The sequence below is a fragment of the Hydractinia symbiolongicarpus genome, chromosome 12 (assembly GCF_029227915.1).
Source record: "Hydractinia symbiolongicarpus strain clone_291-10 chromosome 12, HSymV2.1, whole genome shotgun sequence".
In the NCBI taxonomy this organism is placed as follows: Eukaryota; Metazoa; Cnidaria; class Hydrozoa; order Anthoathecata; family Hydractiniidae; genus Hydractinia; species Hydractinia symbiolongicarpus.
This window is the reverse complement of record NC_079886.1, coordinates 17,479,903-17,498,545: the sequence shown is the minus strand read 5'-3', so window position 1 is coordinate 17,498,545 and position 18,643 is coordinate 17,479,903.

Below are 18,643 nucleotides of genomic sequence, written 5' to 3'. Positions count from 1 at the left end.
GCAATATGAAAGTTACAGGTTTAAAAAATTTGCTCAGAAGTGACAATTTAAACACATCACAATTAAGCCACACTTCCCCCAATTAAATGGGCTGGCAGAAACAATAGTAAAAAGATCATGCATTTGATTAGGAAGTGTGAAGACTCACGCCGATATAAAAAAACGTTGTTGGTTTTGAGAAACACATCCTTAGCTTGCAGGCAATCAACAACACAGTTACTTAAGGGTTACATCCTGAATGACAATTTACCTGTTATGTCACTCGAACATTTCAGTGGTGCAAGAGAGACTTCGTCACAGAACGCCAAGAAACGCGAATCCATTTTGATCGATGAGGGGTCATAACCTTCCTTGCTTAGATATTCTCACAGAATCAAATCATAGCCTTAAGTCTTAAAATTTAAATTCTAGAGGTTTTGCTCCTCTAAAGAATATGCTCATATAAAGGAACACAATTCTTCCTTTTTCCAAGGAGGTAATTGGCACAAAAATTAAACAAACAAACAAACAGACAGACAGAGTAGGACAGGACTTCTGTAAAGGGTACAAGGGTTTCGACTCATATTCCTGAACCAAGGTACCCAAAATGTCTAGCTGAGTCACCTCATAAGAGGTGTGCGAACAATCTTCAGCAGGAACTAGACACTTCTTACATCCATAACTTTTCATCTGTCCTACTCTGTACAATCTTGTGTGCCTGGGGTAAGAAGTGGAGTCGTCACTCTCCAAAGATAAGACCAGTCTAGGCAAACCCCCTTGCTGACATAATTTTTTTTTTTGTTTTCTCCTTTTTTACTGGGGTAATAAGTGTAGTCGTCACTCTCCAAAGTTAGGACCTGATACAGTCAAACCCCCTTGCTGGCGTAATTTTTTTTTGTTTTTCGCCTTTATTTTGACTGGGGTAATAAGTGGAGTCGTCACTCTCCAAAGACAAGACTACAAAAGAAAAAAAAAATAAATAAAAATAATAATAATAATAATAAAAAATAAAGAAAATATAAGAATAGTCAAACCCCCTTGCTGACATAAGCCGGAAGTTCTGGTGCTGACTGCAATTTACCTAACCTCTTCAAGGAAAAGGATGTAAGGTTTATACCGTTACAAAGATTGGAATATCTTTCGAAAGATTGTAAAAAGGTGGTTCCGAAAATTTACAGCATTCTGTTGCCATTTGGATCCGTTATTAGAAGAAATCAAGTCCTACAAAACGGTTGCTACAGAGGAACATTTTATAGACAAAGACAGTGACTTAGAAAGTTGCCTACGACGAAGAAGCCGACAAAGCTAGTAACAGCAAGAAGACAGATAAGGAGAAAGTGAAAGAAGTTGTACGTTCAACACATGGCCAAATAATAAGAAAAAATACTCCAATTGATTATGACGAACTTTGAAACAATTTTGAATGAGCGATATGTGAGACGTAGCTTACGCTACTTACATCTGCTCGGCATTACTTAACTATGAAACTACCCAAAACCACCCAGAAAAAAACAGAACCAGCCATAGTTGGCAGAGCCATCCAAAGTGGAACAATAACCCCTGGTCACAGCATACAGGATTGATTTTCTGCACCGTTTTCGCTGTCCTATTTTTAGATCTTCGTCCTTTTGACTGCTACTGTGTATCTAGCTAGCTAATTGTCGTTCTGTTTAAAATATAAGGCTTAACTTGCTTTAAATAAATAGCTTTTGGAGATTTCAAACTCCTTGTAGTTATGAAGCCTGTCAATCAGGAGTACATGATGCCGTTCAATTAATAAAGCACTTCTCTATCCAGTAGCTATTATTGATTTTTAAAGCGCTATGTACAGAAAGTTAGCAAAAATGATCCCTGGCCCCAGACCGTCAAGACCCTGCCAAATCTCACTGGAGGGTGTGTATTCGCGATTTTCCACGAAAAATAAAAACCAATCAACTTTTGCGCCATGGCGAAAAGCGGAATCAATGAAAATCAAATATTTTGACGATTGTCGTCTCTTGGAAATTTGGCTTAACATACAGAATATGAGAAAATAATTTACAAAGAGGTGCCAAGCCACCGCAATGATGAACTCAACCTGTTAGGTCTTTGCAAATAAGCTAGAAGTTGTACTCCTCTAGACAAAATGCCTCTAAAAGCACAATTCTCCCTTTTTACAAGGAATTAATTAAAAAAATATATATAAAAATAAAAGGGACACAACACATTTGAAAAGATGAACAGAACTTTAACTAAGGGCAGGTAGGTTTCGACCCATATTTCTGAACCTAAGTACCCTGAATGTCTAGCTGGGTGACCTCGAAGAGGTCCGCGGACGGTCATCAGCAGAAACTAGACATCCCTATCTTCCTAAAATAAACTTTGACCACTTTCTGTTCAACTTTGCTATTCTTTGTTTTTAACTCAGGTAATAAGTGGAATCGTTACTCTCCAAAGACAAGATCATGTGTGATCAAACCCCCTTGCTAACTTAATTTTTATTTGATTTTGTTTTTATTTTTATTTTTGACTTGGGTAATAAGTGGAGTCGTCACTCTCCAAAGACAAGACTGAGTGTAGTCAAGCCCCCCTTGCTGACTCATTCTGGTTAAAATATTCTTACCTCAGCTCTTCTAAAAAGAAAACATATGACCCGTGACTGTTAATAAGGCGGTCATCACAGAAAATACTGCTCTATCTTGTAATGCATCCACCTGTGAAGCATTTGGTCGAAGGCTATGGTTGTGTAGTGACCATTATTTAAGTTACCGCAATGGTTGATAATAGCCCTTAATTGAAAATTTTTACGAAATTTCACTTCTCTATCTACGGTAAAAGGTATGGAAAGGGTACCAGGGTAAGCAGTAATACGAGAGGCAATTTTTGACACAAGGCCGTTGGCACTGGCAAAACGTTTCAGCTGTAAAATGAGATGGGAACCGCACGACACTACCTCCTTTTCAACTAGAGCAGTTTGATGAGCGTTGCAAACATGGCAGAAGTAGGCATTGGTGTCTGACAACTCGCTTTCAAAGAAATTATCTAAGGAAGATTGTAACGTAGGGTGCAGAGAAAGTTGGATGCATGGTGCTATAACTTCTGAGGAGCTGGTAATATGACATGAATTGCAAGTGGTTGATGTCTTGATGCCAATACTAAAAAGACTTCCAAGAAAAGGAAAGTCTAATGACAGACCAGGTAGGAGATATTCAAGAACCTCGGGGACGTCATGCTGAGCAAAGATATTAAATGCACTTCCCTCCGCAGCTGAGATATGATGTTGCATAGCACGCAAAAAATGGGAGGGATCAACTGGACTTATAGAAACAGCCAAACTTTGAAGAACACCTACAAATGCTTCGCCTAACTTTGAGGTTGTTTTGCTGACAAAAATGGCTTCTTTAACTTTTGGAAGGTTATAAAAACATTGTAAGATTGAGTTTGCATAACATGTGTTTCCCAAGTTTTTTAGACCGTCATTCTTAAAATCAGGGTTAGATGGCAATGCGACTGTTGTTTTGGAAGACCTTGTAGCAAGTTTTTCGGGTTTTTTGATTTTACAAGATTTTGTGTGACTTATTTTTACATTCCATATTTGTAACAGAAGAAACTTCAGGAATGATTGGGGCCTTTTCAGGCTCAACCCAAGTGGTGGAATTTCGAGACAACCAGATGTAAAAAGAAGCACTCGTAGAGGTACAAGTTAGGGATTTTAATAGGGAACGTAAAGACTTGTTAGGGAAACCAAGGCGACGAAAACAGGTCCTTACTGATTCTAAACAGAAACCCCTTGCACCCACCTCAATGGCAAAGAAATGCACGATCCATCCATTGTTTTTCATAGCATAGCAAAGTGAAGAATATTTCTTAAGCTTTCGTTCGTGCCAATATTCCATGTTCTCTTCACATGGACAAGTCAGTTCTACCATAATTACAGTTTTGGAAGAACTGGATATTAATAACACGTCTGGGCGTAGTTGTGTTATTGCAATGTATGGTGGAACAACTAAAACGGAATCTAAATCTGACAGTATTTTCCAATCGGAAGCAAGGTGAAGAAGGCCTGGACACTTTGTATGCCTCTTCTTAGATGGTGATTGACCAGCCGGTATGAAATTAATTTTGTTGCACTTGGAAACCTTAAGAGGTTCATATGATACCAAAAACTCTTTTAATGGCTTAACTAAAACTATTAAAACCTAGTCGTGACGGTATGTGTATCTACCCTGAGTAAGGGAGGTCCTACAGGCACCCAATATGTGAGAGACATTTGAGGATGGTTTCTTGCACAGAATGCAACTTTTGTCTTTCTCAATTCCCCATCTCACAAGATTGGTTGGAGAGAGAAGGGTGTCGTAGGTTGCCCCTATACAAAACGAAGTTAGACATTGTGGCAGTGAAAGAATTGTTCTCCAAGATAAATCATTTTTCACATAAGAGCACCATTTTTCCCAATTGCCTTGCAAATGCAACTGTACAGCTCTGACATGGTAAATATCTTCTTTGTTTTCTTCAATGACATTCTAAACAAGCTTTCGGTAAGCATAAGTGCCTTTTGGTGGTATATGTTTGTCGTCTAAGAACCTTAAGCCAGCTCGACCAGTCTGATGCAAGCCTAAAATCCTTTTGAAATTGGGCTGACTATCTGCCGAAAAAACTGCCTCACTAACTTTCCAATTTCCAGCTTTTAAATCTGGTACGCACTTAGACACACAAGGGTCGACAGAATCTCTTAGTAACAGATGTCCGCTGATTTTGGCAGATTTGAGAACAAGGCGATGTCGAGGAATATAAGGAAATGTTGGAAATTGAATGATGTAGTTTTGCTAATCTTTGCTCTAGTTTTGTGATAGTAGATAGAGAAACTTCATAAATTAATAATGGCCAGCGGATTCTGGGAATTAACAGATGGTGTAAAAACCAAACCTTATGGACCCCTTTATGAAGGGACCTGTCTATAGCTATAAGTTTGTCTTCAGCATCATTTAGAAATACTTGTATTGCAGCAGAATCAGACAAGGATGAGTTTATTGTTCTGCCTAAAAACCTAATTGGATTAGAATGAATGGATGGAATTTTTTCGCTGCCAACTGTAAACGGTGAACTTTGGACGACTTTTCCCTTATCAATAACAATGCTGCGTGATTTAGAAGGCCTAAACGACATGCCTAGCCAATCATGAGCTGTTGTACACCTGTTTAATAAATTGTGAGTACTTGGAATTGACGTGGACATTAAGAATATATCATCCATAAAAGCTTTTATTGGGGGTCTGGGATTTTGTTTTTATTACCTTCAGTACCAATAAGGGTGGGGGTAACAAACACATATTCAATAATAACGTTTATAGCTGCAAGAAATAGTATAATGGAAAGTGTACAGCCGATAAAAATTCCCCTACAGTGTTGATGCCAACTGGATGAAGCAGAAGCCGAAAAAGACTTACTCCACAGGCTGTCGTAGTATAGCTGTATGAGCCTTATCCAGGATTCTGGTACACCTTAGCGTCTGAGAGCCATAAAAATCAGCTTGTGCGGAACTGAAGGGTACGCATTAGCAATATCAAGCCATATGGCTGAAAGTGAAGAATGTTGTGCCTTCGCATTCTTAAGTGTGGACCAAACAAGAGACCTGTGTTCCCAGCAACCCGGAACTTTTTCCATACAACCTTTTTGAATGGAAGTATTAATGAAGTTGTTTTTCTTTATAATATGCGATTCTAACCGCTTGGAAATCAAACTAAAAAAGAGCTTTCCTTCAACATTCAAAAGAGCTATGGGGCGAAAATTCTTTATGTTGGATGGACAAGGTGTGTTGTTTTTAGGTATGTAAACTTCTGATGCAATTCTTCATTGCACAGGAATAAAAGACTTCTTTAGACAAGCTTGAAATGACTGAATAAGCCCCGAGCTTATTTAAAAATTTTACCCATACCCCAGGCCGCTTATTTGGCAGGGGCGGCTATTCCGCAGTGGGTGCTTATTCATTTATTTACGGTATATATGTACGGCTGTGGAAAAAAGAATCAAAAGCTTCAGTATAAATTGCAGGAACTTGGTAATTGAATTTATCCAACATGTACCTTTTCACTCTTACACTAATAGAAAATAACGTCTAAACTAATGCTACTATTTCTGCTACAATTTTTTGCACCATTGGGCAATCACAAATTTCACAATTGTCATTGATCTTTTTTAAAGAACATGAACAACAACCATTATCAATTTCAGGCAAATACTTTGGACTTCTTTTGTGGTATTTCAACTCATCGAAACCATTTTCACGTAAAAAAAACCGGTTGAATAAACTGTGTAAAATGTCGAAAAATTGCTGTCCACCGATCCTGATGTGTGCTATTATTTGAATACTTCTTTATCTCTTGATGTGTTTTTTCTCTCCCTGCCATGCTATTTTTGCCTAAACCAAGTCCGAGCGATTAAGATAATTGTTTGCTATGAACAGGAGCAGCATTTGAAAATACCCATAAACTTGGTGTAATCTTCAAATCAAACTTAGCACACGATACAAACAATTTTCTAGCAGCATCCTTCATATCTTCCAGAATAGCAACATATATATTTTCAATTTTAACAAGAAGGACACTACTTTCCTCAAATATAGTGATTGAATGAAAACACACAATACACCATAAATTCCATCTTGATCCTGCAATTTATTATTTAAATTTAAGAAGAATGAAAATTTCAAAGTGCACGCACAATGATAAACTCGACCAGTTAAGTCATAAAATTTAAATTCTAGAGGTTTTGCTCCTCTAAAAAATATGCTCATATAAAGGAACACAATTCTTCTTTTTTCCAAGGAGGTAATTGGCACCAAAATTAAACAAACAAACAGACAGAAAGAGTTGGACAGGAATTATGTAAAGGGTACAAGGGTGTCGACTCATACTCTTGAACCAAGGTACCCAAAATGTCTAGCTGATTCACCTCAAAAGAGGTCTGCGAACAGTCTTCAGCAGGAACTAGACACTTCTTTCATCCATTGAAAGCTTTCCTTTCCTCTAAATCTGAATCCAAAAACTTTATCTCCCTTTCCATGTCTATTCTCACTAAACCAAGTTATGCGCTTCTTTCCGCAATCATTAGAATTCATGCTACTACCCACAAAAACAAAAAAACGAGAACAAACAATCTTCTGGTAACTCTTTGAAAAATTTGACTGATGGAGGTATTTCACTATTTGCTAGCACAAATGTAGCCAATTTCATGAACACCTCCTTCACCGTGTTGTTTTTCAGGTGAAGAGGCTCACACTTGGCAACATCAACATATAATCGAACCAGAGGAATTCCTGCTTGTCTGCTATGCAATTTCTTTGAAATGAATGACGTGTATTATTTCTGAATGTTATGGCTTTTACATTTTTACCTGCCAAACTCTGCTTCGTTTTTTCAACTTTTATTGCATTTTCAATTCTTTTACGATAAAGAAAAGGCTTCCAATCTCAATTAGGCCCACACTTTTTTCGATAGTAACCAGCATCATCTTTATTGACATCTCCGAATATATACAAATGATATGCAGCATTGGTCAGTTCTCCTGCATTTTTATATCATTTGGCAAGCCCTCTAGTTTGAATTCAACCTTGTAAGATTTCTCAGCGACAGTTACTTCAAAGACTTCATTTTCAAGTGCTTTCAATTCATTCACCAATTTTAAGACATACCGCCCAACGACAAGACTATTTTCTTTCACATTTGCTCCTTACATGTAAAAAATTCTCCGAGCTACTTGTTACCCGTTCACCAACGTTAAGGAAAGACATCAGGAAACTTGTTCCAGCTTCATCGCCACCTATTGCTTCCAGGAAGAGTTTAGATGCAGGATCTTTTTTCAAAAAGTTTTCACAAATATTAGTTTGTCTTCCCTATTACCATCAACCTTCAGATAAAATTGGGCGATTCTCAGAGTGTATTGAACAGGATCTCTGAATTTCCCTTCCCCTAATTCATATTCTTCCAGTCATGAGTTAATTCTGCGTTGATCAGCAAAGTCAATTTTAGTAATTTTTTCTGCCAGCTTTTTATATGGGACAAGTTGGGTACACCTGGTGCTTTACTAGCTTTTCGAACATTGATGTACTTCTCCATCACATGGCTATAATATACATTGAGTGACCATAGGTCATTTTCGTTAGATTTGTCATACTCTGTTCTGTATTTTACACTGCACTTTTTTCTATGACTTTTGTTACAGCCTTCTGCTATTCAAAACATGTGATGCTAATTCTTCGGCCTTAAATCTGGCAGCCAAATGTTTCCAACATTCCATACGATTCAGGACTAGTTTCATCGTCTCCATGAATTACACTACATTCTTGAAAGGTTTCTGAACGTCTGCGAGACTTGGCTTTTAAATTGAGAGTGTGATCAGATGGTTTCTTGATCTGAAACACGCTTGCTTTTCATGTGACACGATAATGGAACTCAATTGCCTTTTTATCTCTTTTTTACTTCTCCACACCATATGCGGAAGAGAAATCTCTCACCGCCTTAAACAACTCACGAAAAACAGCAGACAGAATGTTATATTTTAGGTGCAAACTACCAGGATTGCGAACTTGTCGAGCAGTTATTCTCTATTTAATGCTGCGACCAATCTCTTGAAAATGAAAATGAATGAACTCTCATACATTAACTTTTTGCTGTTTTAAATGCTCATAAGAATCAAACTCCATTAAAACAATTATTGTGAGCTATATATATTAAATACATATCTAGTTATCTATAAAAAGAATATATATAAATATGTTTACATAATAAATTCAATTTCTAGCAGTGTCATCCAAACCACTGCTCCCACACAATATTGAAGGTTAGCTAGCTACACTTCAAATTTTTTTTATTGCCTGACTAGCTAGATACTAAACAATTATTAGCACCCAACCACCCTTTTTCCTGAGTTTGTAGCAATAAAATGCTTATACTCTTTAAGTTGGTCAAATATGTCTAAATTTCCAGAATTTTATTGTAGGCCTTCTAAAAACGATAAAAAACTAACAATCAACAAACTTCAGCAGACAAATTGACAGGAAGCTCATATCTTTGTCTTTCCGAGAATAATACATATTTACCGTTAAAACGAGCTAATTTGAAGAACAGGCCAGTTTTAAACCCCAACTTTTCCGGATTTTCTTTACCTGACAAATGAAGCCCCGGGAGCCATTTCCCGTGATTTTTCTTCCGACAAAATTTTAGCTAAAAAATGCGCACCAAATTTACCGCCTGATATGGTTAAACTAACCGCTTTTTCAAACAAACTTTTAGTACAAGATCTTAAAAATCTAACTGAAGAAACTTCTGTCTAAGAACGAGTAACCAAGATACAGAACAAATGGATTTGATCCAAACTTTGATAAAAAATGTCTCGCTATTAAAAATGTTCAACTGCAAAAGCAGTGACAGTGATGTCACACCGAGCTCTGTTGTTTTATTAATATTTGAACAAACCAAAATGCATCATGCTGCTTGGGCCTTTGATTACATATCATACTTTATTTTATTTGTAATCAAATATGTAAGAATAGAATTTTTTAGAATATTTATTGAGTTTTTTGTAGAAGCGCCTCTCCTCAGCGAGACTCGAGATTCTTTTTATAACATCTTTTTGAGAAAATGTGTATTCCGTGGAAGAAATAAACAAAAGTGAATTCACCTTATTTTAAAAAGATGGACCTTTACCTTTTGCATTTCTTACCATACTTTTAGTTTATTTTTCATATGCAACTGTCAGGTTTACTACTTGCTTTTTTTTCTTTCTTTTTTTCAACTTTTAAAAATGGTGAATTCTTTATTTGTTCAAGGTTTTTTGAACTGGAACGGCTCGGAAACGAACCTGCAAAATAAACCTTTACTTATAACCTATACTATTATATTAACCTATACACAAGTTCTGTGCTCGATTCTTACTACATATTACCAGAAGAAATAAAGATGTTTGTTAACTTTCGATTGGGGCATGATGTCAGCTTAAAAGGTTGACAAAAACCTATTAAGATCTATGAACAATACTAACCCGTTTTGAATTTATAAAAAAGCGTGCTAAGAGTTTTTACTTCAATGAACAAATTAATAAATACAAACATAATGCGAGAAAAACATGGAATATAATCAAGGAAGTGATTGTTAAAATAAAAATTAGAAGTTATAATTTTCCTTCAAAACTTCGTATTTGATCGTATTTGTCATATCATGATAATGAAATAGAGAAAAAAGAGCTAAGTGAGGAGGAACTAGAAGCAGCATTTCATTCTTTGTTAAATCAACAAAAGTCCTGGCTTTGATCAAATCAGCAGCAATGTCTTAAAGAGCTGTTTCAATGAACTAAAATCTCCACTACTGCATATATTTAATTCATCTCTAATTACAGGCATTGTTCCTAAAAAGTTAAAATTAGCTAGAGTTGTCCCAGTCTTTAAAGCAGGAGATGTTTATAAAGTATCTAACTACAGACCAATTTCAAAACTCCCCTGTTTCTCGAAGACTTCAGAGAGAATCATGTACAACAGAGTTTATTCTTTCTTGAACAATAACAATATTTTGTATAAAAAGCAATTTGGATTTCAAGCAGGTCATTCAACTGATCACGCAATCATTCAGTTGAGTCAAGAGATATTTCAAGCCTTTGTTAAGAATAAATTTACAATTGGGGTCTTTATTGATCTCAGCAAGGCATTCGATACAGTCAACCATGAGATTCTATTAGAAAAACTAAAATATTATGGCATAAAAAATACATATGTCGCATGGTTCAACAACTACCTCATCGAAAGAAAACAATATATTTCTTATGACGAAGGAAATACTAACTACAGGATTATAACATGTGGAGTACCTCAAGGGTCAATTTTAGGACCACTGTTGTTTCTTATTTATATCAATGATATATTTAGAGCATCTAGTGTCTTAATATCAATTTTATTAGCTGATGATACAAATTTATTATTTACTCATAAAGATATAAACGTACTTTTGGAAACTACTAACATAGAATTGGCTAAATTGGACGATTGGTTTAAAGCGAATAAATTATCCCTAACACTTTAAAAACTAGATATACCTTTTTTCACAAACTTAGTAAAAAAGATGAAATACCTCTTAGGTTACCTGGATTGTTTATTGATCATGTAAACATTAGAAGAAAATATTCAATAAAATTTCTTGGAGTTCTCCTGGACGAAAATTTAACTTGGAGAGAACATATTAAATTAGTGGAAAACAAAGTTTCCAAAAGCTTAGGAATCTTATATAAAGCCAGTTTCGCTTTGAATAAAAACTGCTTAAGAAGCATATATTTTTCCTTTATACACTGCTATTATGCAAACATTGCATGGGGTAGCACTAATATAACAAAATTAAAAAAACTGGACATTCAGCAAAAACATGCCAGTAGAATTATATTACAACAGAACATATTTTTCCATTCTAGACCATTGCTAGAAGAACTGGGTATTCTTAATGTATGTGAGCTAAACATTTTTCAAGTCCTTATTTTCAAGAATTTTAAAATGTAAAGTCTGTGGAAAAGAATTTGTTTTCCCTTCTAAATTGAGGGAACATGAGAAAATTCACACAAAACCAATTAAAAAATGCTCCAAATGTTTTAAAGTTTTCAAGAGATTGGATCATTTACATTAACATGAGGTAAAATGCTCAGACATGATACCAAGCTTTGTACCATTGTCAACGAGTATGAAAATGCAATTGATTTTAGTACCTTCACAGGTGAAGCGGGATTTGAATTTACCAGAGTAGAAGATAACTTTTTAGAAATTTCAGCCAATGTTTCAATTAATAGTCAGTTAGATGTTACCTCATCTACTAAGAAAAATAGTTCTGCTAGCTTTAGACAGCGAAAAAACGTGCTTTATTTGATATAGACAATATGCTTGCAGCAGTAGAACAGAAACAAAGACAGAGTATATTTTCAACAGCTTCAGACAAGAATAGTTTTGACACAATCGCACATAGTAATGTTGACAGTGCTTTTGAAGGAAAAGTGGCTAATTCGTTGATACAACATTTAGTCAGACTAAAAAATGAAAAACAGTTTCAAACTCTTTATCAATTTATTTAATTATGAGATAACAAAACAGCAAGCTGTAGTGATTCGACATAAAACGTATATATACGCAAATAAATAAAAACTATAAAAAGGGGGCAAACAACTACCTATGCGCCAGGACTTGTGAACCTGGCTGTAGCTTTACACGTGTTACGGGATCCCAACACTCAGCCTTACACAGGTGATTGATGCTTAGGACCAGCCTTGGTCAGGACCAGCCTGAAGTTACTGGGGTGATATGCGTGGGCGAAGACATGAAGGAGAAATTTCCACCCCCTTGCAGAGCTTCTTACAAAAATAACTATGGGTACAGAAGGATCGTTAACCCTATATCTGATATTTTCATGGATGATGTTGTGGCTTTGCAGACAGATGGATGTAAAGTATTCTTATTTGATCAGCAGATTTGATACCTGGTGCAAAAACGATTATAAGGATATTAGAGGTAAACATTCAAAGGTTACTACTGAAATGAATAAAGATATTTATGATCTATGGATTGAAAATTCCATACCATCCATACCATATATGACAGTAACATTTTGCCAAATTAAGTTAAACTTTGTTCCATTTGTATCTACTCTGCTTCCTTATTACCCTCTGTTCATTTTCCTGCACAGTGCAGCAAATCCCTAACCTTTTATCTTGCCATCAAACAAACTTGGAACATTGCAATTATAAATTAATATAGCTAAACAAAAGAATTGTATGTTCTTCAAATACTTTGTTACATTGATCTCCCTCCAATTCTGGTTATCAGACGTAAAAGACAACATTTTCTAATTAAAAATTAGAAGAAATGCATGGATTAAATCCTGTTTTTAAGACAACTGCTATCAACTATTGAAATTGGAGATACCAAAGTTCACCTAAAAAACTTTAAGGTGCATGTTCCATCAGTATCCCTTGAATTTCTAGATTTGAAAATCAGGTAAAATGTCCGTTATATTCAATATATTGACATATCTAAAAACTATGACTAGTACTTTTATGGTTTGAAGAAGTATCTCTATTGAGTACTTGAAACATGTTCCACTAGTATCCCAAAAATTTTCAGATATTTTGATCTACTGGGTTATTTAAGATAGGGACTTCACTGTTCCAAAGCATCATTCTTCTACATATGTTAGAGCTCCTTAAATTTCCAAATGCAGAAATGAGTGCAACACAAAAAGTCTTCAATCAGAGTACACTCTCAATGTCACACTTTTGTTAAAATTAGAAACTTTCTAATGAACATGTCCATTAGTTACTGCTGATGTAGTATCACTCTGCACTAACATACCTCATGATGAAGGCATCGAAGTTTTCTTAGAAACTCTATCAAAAAATTAAAGGCGCGTAATCACCCTGTAGGCAACTTTTTTTTAAGGTCCCTATTTTATTGTAAAAATTAAGAGATATACTTGAGAAAACATTACCCAGAAAATTTTATTGAAAACTGACAACCAGAGCATGTTCAAATGTTTCATGGAAATAACAAACTCACCCCAATTTCTCTTCGCCTACAAAACCGCCATTGTACTTCATTGCACGAATCATGCGATAATAAACGCACGGCAAAATCGATCACATGGTTGCTGGATTTATGCCATTACAGAAAAAATAATGAAGGAGGGAGAGTATCCGTAGCTGTGTTTCCATCGTAATGCTTTTACAAATGTATCAACAAAGTTCCGAACATGATAAATCAGATAAATATGGGCCATCCTGAAAGTACCAAAATACTTCCCCTTACCACAGCTATTATGCTTCGGAAACGTTTTATCGATGACATTTTTTTCATATATACTGACAGAAGAATGTCTACGAAAACTCACTTTTCACAAATTCACTTTTACCTATATTCTAGGAATAAAATTAATTTTTTGGACACCTACATACATGTAGGAAAAGATCGAAAGCTTTATTCTAGTTTATACACCAAACCCATTGATTCATTTAGCCTCCTCCACTACAACTGCTTCCATCCAACATTTACGAAATCCTCCATTATATACTTCCAATCCCTAAGATACAGAATGCTTATTACCAAGGATGATATGCCCAAAAAAGCATTAAAAAATTTGGAATGGGTCTTTAAGAGCCGGGGATATCCCAAAAAACTAATACAAAAAAACATGAAAAAATAAAAGACTTGCCACAAAAGGATGTACTTTATCACGATACACCTAAAACAGATAATGCTAAAAAATATCTAGTTTTCCTCACACACTGTTCCAAGGACAATACTACAATCAGAAAAATTATTAATAAACATTGGCACCTTATAGAGAATAACCTAGAACTCAAAAAAAAATCTGGCCTGACTCTACCATTATTGCAACTATGCAGCATAAGAATATCAAGGATTTATTTGTCAAGGCAAGGGTTGTATAAGCTCCCAACTGTAAGATTAACTTAAGGTCTTATTAAGGTCTCACTAGCAATCACAAACTCTAAATTTTCAAGATTATTATTATTCACTAGAACAAGATTATTATTTCCTATAACACAAACGACCTACCAATCCCTTTGTATTTACATCTAGTTATCACTTAAGAACAGATGGGTTGCCATATCTTCTGTGAGGAACATCCCTCCCTCTCTTTTTTTCCTTACCAATCCCTTTGTATTTACATAACAAGTAATGATGCTAGAACAGATGGATTACCATATCTTCTGTAAGAAACATTCCCCTCTCTCCTTTTTAGGCCCCATCCCAACACGTTGTTTGCCTTGAAAACGCCGATATGGATCCCTCGACATTGGCACATAAATCTTCATTATCAATCGAATTAAAAATTGTGATGCAAAAAACCTACCATTATGTTGGTAAAAAATAAACAATGACGGAACAATAATGGCGGAATATTGTAAAATCCAATCACCTACTGTTAGAAATTGACGTTTGTTTTGCTAGACCAGTATCAAAAGAATTATTATGACGCTGGGTTAGACAACAATACGAAACACCCATTATGAAACACCTAGGAAACAGCGACATTGTCATATTTTGTACTAAAAACGACAGGGGAACGCAGCTTAGCTAACCGCAACCACTGTTGAAGTTATCGCCGTAACCCGCCTTAATACGAAAAAACAGCTCCAAAACTCCTGGGGAACAGCCATACTGCAATTTAATACTGAAACCATAAAAGAACGTAGCCTAGGTAACCGCAATCACTGTGGATGTTTTACCGAAGTAACCCACTGCGATGCCGTATACTATTATATAGAATGTATAACAAACAATCACCACTACCACGTGGTACGGATCAAAAAAAATGGATATTATTCTATTTGTTACGAATTAAAATGTTATGCGTAATAAATATTATACCTTGTATTATATAACAAGACTGTCTATACCAACTCTTGTTATTTCATCAATTTTTTATATCAATTTTAGAATTGCTACGTTGGCTATTTTCATTTCAGTTCGCTCAGCCCTTTCTTGCGAACAGACGCTACTCGCCGCGTAGCTCAACAACCCCATGTGCGTTTGCCAAAATTTTCCCTCCAGCAAATACAGCCAACTCTGCAATGTACTCGCGTTTCCAGAGTCCGTATACACAAGAGGAAAGGGTTTATGAGTACCTTTACCCCTTTACAGTGAAGGCTCTAACCTTGTGCCTATTTCATCGACTGATTGCACTGTACAGAGGCACGCTAGCTCGTTCGATAGCCTAGTTTTCTATTCATCCAGATTACCTCTATGGGCGCGCGTTTCACGTTTCCAGCACGGCCCCTCTGCCTTGTTTTACATTCGCTACTCACCAATTGTACATTACGTCACTTACCCAAGGCACAGTGGTGCTCTCGACCAAATAAAATCTCACCATTACAGGTGCCTTTCACCTATCAATTATATCTAACTATAAAATAACGCGACTTAGTTATCTTCAGTAACAAGACAGCACATTTTTTCCCTTTCCTTTTTTCACCTCGTTAATAATCGCACATGGTTTGGTATCGATCAACCAAATCTGTTAAGCATGGTAACCGTTTCATTGTATTATAAACAGACCCTTCATAATGACCGACCGCTTACGCCAGGTCGAGTGGTTATGATTCTATCATGGATCAATTTCACTACCCGAGCAGAGAGCAGTATAAGAAGCAAGGCCTGTGCGTCTGATGAAGCCCTTGTTTCTGAGGTCATCCCTTTACCCAGACAACACCTTTTCTGTACATACGATACTTCGAAACCTCCACTGGAGAGTAGGGGCACCGAATTAAGAAACGAAAATATATCATTTAGATGCGATTCCTGTAATATGAGAACTTTAACCACATGTAAAGGTTTGAATATACATCTTCAACATATTTACGAAAAACAAATAATGCGGCAATTACAAACAATTACGCTGCAAATGAGTTTCAGTGCAATAGCATGCCAATACAAACAAGAAACACTCCGCGTTGTAACAACCGCGCATTTGGTTTACAAACAAGAAACACTCCGCGTTGTAACAACCGCGCATATGGTTAGGGTTGTAAAAAAAATACAAGTCTGAATAAAGGTTAAATTTATAAAAACAATAGCAATATAATAAAACAACAAAGTGAAAAAACACAACCTATTGATATAGCTAAAAACAACAAAAAGTGGTGGGTTTCTTGTGTGTCGCTTTAAATGAAATCTTGAAAACTAGCAAAACAAAGTTGACTATAAAAAGTCGGAATACTTAAAAAACTTACTGCAATGTCATGGTGATGACTGAAAAGTCAGCTGTTTTGTAATTTGCTGATAACAGTTTTACTCAATTTTTTTTGGCCATCTGATTTTTGTCGTCAGATGTGGTGTCGAAACATTTAAAGAAAATTTCGTGGCTTGCTTTAAGTTTCTCTTTTGTGTCGCCGTTCACAGTAAACAGAATCTGGAAGACACATAATATAACAGACTTCACAATTCATTACTCTGTCTGTAATGGGTACCTCGCATTTGCACTGGCTACACTTGTACACCTGCTCCAGAGTTTTCACATTCACTGACACTACTCTTCCACTAATTTCGCTAGTGGTATCATCTTTAACACCAGTTTCTATGTCGATGTGGCCAGCAGTAAGCATGACAACGGATGATCTTGTTGATCTTAGTGGACGCTCTTGCAAGTAAATATAAAACATTGCCCTTCGATTAAATCAACACCGTGATGGCCATAAAACGTTACAGGGATAGTTCCACTGTTTTACTTCAGACTAGCGTTTTTAAATGACAAAACCATCTTTAGAAAGTTTCGCAACTTTCTCCAAAATTTTAAAAAAAACGCCTTTAGTACCGACTATATGATATAATGCGCTTTCATTTATTACGGTTTCCACAGATTTAAGTGCTATATCAAACGTTTTGGCATCGAATTCCATACGTTTACGCTTTACAGAACTATAATCGGCTATAAAGGCTATAAAGTAATTCGTTGGAAACATTTCTCGTAAATTTTATCAATTTACACCCTTCCTTTGAATGTTGCAATGTCGAAAAAAAGTCAGTTCTCGGGGAAGAAGCAAACAGTGCGGACTTCAGCCTTGTCTGGTAATAAATCAAAGTCGAACAACTTCTTTTTTTTTTTCGATCTTCAGAAACTTTTAAAGGAGACGTGTTTCACACATACCCGCTAGTAACATCGGCAACTAAAGCAAAAGTCACAGCATTTTAATTTGATCAACGTATAAAATTTTAGAGTATTGAATTGAGGCTTAAAAGGACATCTTTAAACATCGTGCATTTATATTCAAATCCCCCAAAATAATGTTTATGTGTTCAACTTCAATAAGATTAGCCAAAGTACTGCTAATTTTCTCGTGTCACCTTGAAATATGGTAAAATTTTATTTTAAACACACGTGAATGAAAGGGGAAAGGGGAAGTAGTTCCACTGCTTTAAGTTTGAAAAAAGTAATTTTTTGCTTAAAAAATTGCTTTTTCTCTATTCCTTTAAAAACTTGTTGCCTTAGTTTGGCATAACCTTTTGTCGTTAAGAAAAAGTGAATGAGGTTGACTTTGGTATAAGGGATGTGTGAACAAAAATGTAAAATGTGTAGGTAAGATAAACAAAATGTAAAATTACCAAAACAGCAAAAAAGGATTATTTATTCGTTTTTATTTGTCCCTGTTAAGTCTGTGCAACTTACTTTTTAGAGCACAATGAGAAAAACAATGGGAAGTCAGGTAAAAGAAAGAGATCGTAGTCGAGTGAAAGAGGTAAATATTTACAAATGAATGAATTTTTATTTTTGCAATGAAGAATTAAATGAATTGGGCATGTATTTTTTACAGGCAAGAAGTTTACATGGAAAGAGTTCCGAACATAACGCAGAACCCACCCAGGCCCCGAAAACAATAGAAGTTTTAAAGCCTGGATGAAAAATGGAGGTTGTGACCGGGATGGATTTGTTTGGGTGCAAAAAAGAAAAAGAAAAAGATCACACATAACCACTACTATCAACATAATCCACAAATTTCAAATCCTCGAGCTCCAGCTCTACCACAGGCCAAAAACATTAATAACCACAGGTCAAAAACATTAATATTCTCGACGGTTTCCAAACTTTAAACCTTTAGGCTTTTATTTATCTTTACTTGGTCATATTTCTTGTCTTATTTTATTTCGATTC